Raw genomic sequence first — 6,218 nt, 5'->3', positions numbered from 1 at the left:
TCCGTGCCCCGCCGGCGCTATCCTTCGCCCCGGCAGTATAAATATTTCCCTTAAGTCTCGGGGATGGACCGGGGGGGAGACGCCGAAGGGGCTTCCCCGCTGCTCTCGTGTGTTCCCTAACGCTTTCCGCCTCTGCTTTAGCTGTAGCTGCTATGCGTTTTGCTCGGGATGAAAAACACCCCACCAAACCGAAGCCCTAGTTGAGTATCAAATACTGCGTGCCTGTCTCTCGCTAGCGATGTCTGAATGTCTGGGGATATTGGGGAATAACGTGTAGTTTAAGGGCAACCCAGCTGCGGGGATCACGGTCGTGCAGGCAGGATCCGAGGTTTACTGTGGTGAGGTTTAACGAGCTGGGCAGTTACAGCAAGGGCTTTGGTAAAAATAGCAGTGTGTCTGCTGCCCTTGAAACAATTGGTACCACTAGTCCCTCTTGTGAAGAGCTGCAGCATGTTACTGCCATGGCCCTTGTCAAATCTTGCCTATCTCTTCTTGCATACTACTAATACGTATGCTGGCATCTGTAGTTCTGCCCTTGAAGCCAGGCACCCGAGCATGTTCCGTGGATTTTCAGTTTTCAAGGCAATGCCATTGATTGACATAATAATGATGTCCTTTCATTATTATCTTGCATCTGCACATTAGTTCTGTAGAGTGCACCACAGAAAAAGGGGAAAAAATGCCGACTTTTTTTCTTCCCAGAAGAAAACAAAGCAAAAGTTGTAAAACTTTTATTTGTTTTCTGATGAAGTGGGAGGAAAATACTCTCTTAACATCACTTGTATTATAACTTGCTCTTGGGAGCCTGTGGAAAGATGACAAAGGGCTGTGTGTGCCCTTAGATTTAAGGATATCCAGAACCCCATAAAAGTGCTTCAGATAAAAGCTCTTGGAGCAGACAGAAGTTTTGCATTTGTAGAACGGTTTCTCACATAATAGTTGCCAAGGATACAGCATCCAGTGAACAGAGCTCTGCCTAATGCACAAAACCTTTGGAAGCTCTTGGTGTGCTGGGTCAATTCTGTTTTCATGTGCTCAGTCGTCCCCAATTCAGAGACTGGTCCCATTGTTTTCAAGGGAGGCTTTTTTTGGAGTCAGAACTAATTAAAAGAAGGCCAGGATGGATTCCTGACACTTAACAAAGTAAATAAAAGATAGTTTAAAATCTGGATTTTCAGTTAATTCAGCCTTATTTTCAAGGGTATTCCACTGTGTTGTGTTTTGCTTTTACTTTGCTTTGAATACTGTCCTGGCTTTTTTTTTTTTTTTTTTTTCAATAACCCTACACTAACCAAAACCCCCTCAAGGTTTAGTGTCTTCACGGATACCCAAAATCCCTGGCCACTTACATACATTTAACTCCTGCCCTGTGTTTCAGCGTGCAGTGTGTTTCTCAAGCTTAATTAATTTTTGGAAACTGGACTTGTAGACTTTGGATGAAAGATGGCTTCAACTCTCTAGAGGTGTTGTAAGCCCAGCTATTGAAAGACAGTCAGAACCTCAGATTAACTCTTGCATATATTTTGTTTCTGCTGTTTTAATTATGTGGGCAAGCTCACTGAAATCTGCTTACATGGTTACAGTTAGCGTTGTGTTTGCAGAACCAGGGCCTGTTTCAAGAGTGCCTTAATTCTGTCTCTTGGCCTTCTCTTAGCTTCTACAAAGATGAGGAAAAAAAAAAAAAAGTTGATTAGACTTGTTTGCTTTTACTAGTTATACCAAAATCTTATTTCTTTATATATACTTGCGGTTAGTGCAGACTTTCTGTGTTTGGCATTATATCTTTGTATGTGTGGTTTTGTAGAACCAGCAGATTTGTGTCACTTCTTAGGGACAGACCTTGAATTTTCTTTTTCAGAAGTGTGGATATTCTTCTCCAGCTTTTCCTCAAGGCTGGTCTCTAGATCACCAAATTAGTTGACTGAGAAGTATTTTCCTCTATTTCTCACAAGGATCAGGACAGATTCTGTCATCTTGGAGGAATGCAGCTGTCAAAGCAGATTGTAGGTGTCAGTTGTCAATTCACATTGACACATTTGAGGCTTGGTTGATTAATTACTTTGAAAATTAGTGAGCTTATGGATTGATGGTCCATTTAGTATCTTGATGGTGACTAGAGCAAAATATTTCAAAGCAGACTTAGGAGTTTATAGCTCAAATACATAGTAAAGCTGATGTCGAAGTCACTCCTGAAATCTTAGAAACTGTTGGCCTTTTTGCTAGCAAGTTTTGATAATCAATGCTAGTTCCCTTTCATCAGGTTTTAAGTGTCAGATTTCACCATTGCGGAGTTGAAATTTGTAGTGTTGATGGTATTTTTGTAGTTAATAAAATAACTTTTATATTGCAAATCATTGTAAGTTAAATATTATCAATAGTTATTAAAAAACAGTTTAAAACTCAAATGAAAAATGCTTTGATATGCTGACCTCTCATGTTGTTAGTAGATTTTTTGTTACCAACAAATGTTATCGTTTGACTCCAAAAGGCAGCATTTCTTTAGTCCAGTTCTTTGGATGTACAACTCTTGATTTCATCTATTGGTTTTACTACTACTTCTCTTTAAACATACAATTGAGTGTGGATGCAAGTCTAGATCTACAAAGTGTCTTCTGAATGTGGCGGAGTGCAGTGAAGTTAGGTGGCTGAGTTCCATGAGCACTTGCTAGAATGGGCTTTACCACCCTGAATGCATCAAGTATCTGGATGAGGTGGAGCACCTAAACCAGTTGATAGGCAAAACTGAGAAGAAGGGTGTCTGCAGTCCTTCTTTAACTTGGAATTATGTCCCTAATACCTTCTCCCTCACCCTTTCCCTCCTGCTTCGTTCTGTGCACATAGCTTTCGTTATGGCTGTATCTGTGGATGAAGCAGCTTGTTGTACCTGGGTTGTGCTCCATTCTGCCTTGTGTGTGCAGCAGTCATGCCTGGTGCATGTGTGCCAAACTGACCCCCACGGGGCATGGCACTGTCATCAGGAACGCTTGCCTTGGGTATCCCCCTTAGTTTCAGGTGCCTTGATGCTAGGTGGCGACACACTGATGCAATGGAAGTACCACAAATTCTGTTACGGTAGTTTTAGCCACGTCTACAAATTCTTGCTGAGTAACTAAGCCACGCTGCAGAGCTTTTGTGGGTTGCTTATATTGATTTGGCTACCCAAGGTGCCATTTTGGATGAGGATTTTTTTCTCTCTCTTACTGTCTGTTGCATGAAAATGAACTGGATCAAGCATGGGCTCTAAATTCAGATGTCCTTTTTGCCCATCTCTGTGAATCTTGGGAAGATTCAGAACTGGATCTAAATTTGTGGCTCAGGCCCAGTGCCAATAATGCACTTTGAATCTAATTTGGTACTTTGGGTTTGTTGGTTTTGAATTGCTTTGAGTTACTTGATACTTACAACTTGCTGACACAGGGTCCTTCAGGAGAACCGATACATATACATGGCCCATGTCAAGTGGTGTGCTTTTTTTAGAGATCTTCTTCATTATAACTTATTCATATAATTACAGCATGCTGACTATGTATCCATATTCTGTTTTCACATCCCACAGTACTGTTCAGTGTTGGGACAGCTCTGTAAGAAATACACATTTAGAATAATACAGGAAATCACACTGTCTAATTTATCAAAAACATGGAATTGAAATACTTTGTGTAATAAAGGAAAATGGGAAAAAAAAACCAAACAAAACTCACAGTGCATATGGCGTACTGGTGGTCATGGTGGGGAGATAAAATGTTAGAAGGGTAGTTGTTTTGACCTCCTGTTCCCTCTGTAGGCAATGTCTGTGTTTAAATCTCTTCCAAGAATTTGTAATTAGGAACAGTGTCATTCAAAAAAACAGTGATTGTAAGTAAATAAATCCAATGAGCACTAGAGGGATTCAGGAGTTTCATTCATAAAGCAACCATCCAGATTTCAGTCTTCAGCTGCTCTGATTAGCCCTAGATTAAAGCCAGGGCTGACTCTGGGGCATGGTGTGATGTAAACTGATAGCAGGGGCTGTTCCATTGGGTCATGTCCTGCCATGCAGCTCAGCTCTGGCATTGAACTCAAAACCAGGCTATATCCTGGCATCAACCTCAGGTTTTCCGAGACCAGAAAACCTACCAACTTGCTCCTTTTCTCTGCGTTTCCTTGACACACAGTCACATTAAGAAATGCCTTGGTGCACAGAGGCTAAGCAGAAGAAGAGAGGATGATTTGGGTCCTGATCCTGCTGGAGGTAGCAGTGAAGGGAGCATTTTTCAGTTGGTCATAATGCTCTTCATGGGAGCTGAAAAATAGAAGATGGAAACCAGAATATCATCATTATTCCAGGGAAAATGAACCCACAGGCAGGGGAAACTGGCTGATATCTTCTGCAAGTGTCACTGCTGAGGACTGGGGAATGTTTTAGTTAATGGCTGTCAAGACACCTAGGTCTTTCATATTATCCTTGGGGGAGGTGGACATCAGCCCTTTCTCATACTTTGAAAGATGAGGTGATTTAACACAGCAGTTATTTCACACAGGTTTCCAAAGTGTTCTGGATCTAGCCAAGTATTTCTGGAGCTGACAAAATCTGTGCTTCAAGAGATTGACCCTGTCACGATCCTGTGTGCTTGAATTTTCTAGGGAAGTGTTTATGAGTGCAGGAGGGGTAGGATCCAGTTCTGTCTTCTGACTTGAAAGCACAAGCTGCATCGGAGTCCCCTGTGAAACACACTCTTCTGAGGGAGTATAAACACCCTCCCAAAAGCAAAACTGTGAAAAGCTGCCCAGTCTCTCGCAGCTTATTGTCTTCTGTGGTGTGGGCCTTCAAAGGAACAGAGATACCCCTACGGCAGATACAAAGTAACTGTCAAATTCTCAGCTTTATCTCTGGCAGTTTAACGTTGGAGGTCTTTGAAGTTCTTGCAAGGTTCTTCTGACAAGTTATAGTTTCGGCAAGTTATAGTTCAGTTCATTTGTTTGATCTAGGCTTAAAAGCCGTATTGTAAAAGCAGAGGAGCAGCCCTATGCCAGAGGTCTCATTCTTGAGTTTGACACTTCTCTCTTACAAATCTTTCAATTTGGCTGCTCACCACAAGAGTGATGGATGTGAATGTGATGTGAGCAGGTGATTCTAAATTTTGAAATCACAGATTGGCCAAATGCAGCCTCTGGAAACTCGCATCACCATGCTTTTACTGGAGGTTTGTAATCAAAGATGAAGTGGAAGAAGGTAGACCTTGCTGTTATCATACCCTAAGTCTTATCCTTAGAAATGTTGATGTTTTCTTTCAAAACCAGTTGTAGTTACCTCCTTTCTTCCAAAATTCTTGTATGAAGATTGCTATTTGTTTCAGTTAGCAAGAGACTAAGACAACTTCAGTCCATATCTATGTTGGTGGATGAACGGTCAGAGAAAAGTGGTGGGACCTGGCATGTTGCAATCTATTCTTCTTCCCATATTGTCCTAAATAAGAATATGAGTTCTAAAAACGTTGAGGAGGAGTTTTCCCTGTGTTTTCACAGCTTTCCTATCTCACAAATAATTAGGGTCTAAATGAGAGTCCCTTTTCTTTCTGTCTGATCTCACTTGCTGAGTTGTGAGGATGGGTATTACAACCCTCTTGCAACTCTGTGCAAGGTAGTTGGGCTGTCAGTCAATCAACTATCACATTATCACTTATGGCAATGTTAACTGGTTTTACTGCTCACTTCTCTGACCAAAATTCAGCCAGGAAAGGTTAGTACCTCTACTCTTTCAAAAAGTGTCATGTATTTTTTGGTGACCTCGAGTGGTCTGGGCTGGGGCTATACACCTTCTTTGCTTCAGTAGGCTGTATCCATGTGCTAGGATATTACTTCATTACTGGCTCTGAGGAAAGAGTGCCAGCTATTACACCTCTGTCATCACTTTCCACACCACCTGGATTGCATTATATTAATATTAACTTTATATTGTATTACAGTTATTAATAAGACAGCAAGGAATGTTGTTACATATTTTTAGCAGAGGAACAAGTTTGGACAAAAGTAGCAGTGAGCTCTCCAGTAGGCCCAGCTACCTAGAAACATCTGCAACCATCTGGCATATGAAACTATTGAAGTAAAGGTGCGTGAGACTTGAAAGTTGACTTTCCACATGTCATCAGCTTAACACATATATATTAAAAAAATGCATTGCAGTTTCCAGTTCCAAACACTTAAAATGTTGGGAATGAGAGGATTTCTTCTTTTTAAGA

The 6,218-nt window shown here is 41.3% G+C and overlaps 1 protein-coding gene across 12 annotated transcripts in view; it reads left to right on the top strand.

The window, feature by feature from the left end:
* FHOD3 (formin homology 2 domain containing 3) overlaps positions 1-6,218 on the top strand; it is a 386,693-nt gene that overhangs the window by 731 nt on the left and 379,744 nt on the right. The gene's annotated exons all lie outside the window — the stretch shown is intronic.

Source organism: Patagioenas fasciata, chromosome 2 (assembly GCF_037038585.1).
Source record: "Patagioenas fasciata isolate bPatFas1 chromosome 2, bPatFas1.hap1, whole genome shotgun sequence".
Lineage (NCBI taxonomy): Eukaryota > Metazoa > Chordata > Aves > Columbiformes > Columbidae > Patagioenas > Patagioenas fasciata.
Note: the sequence above shows the minus strand (reverse complement) of the source record. Positions and strands in the feature narration are given on the sequence as shown.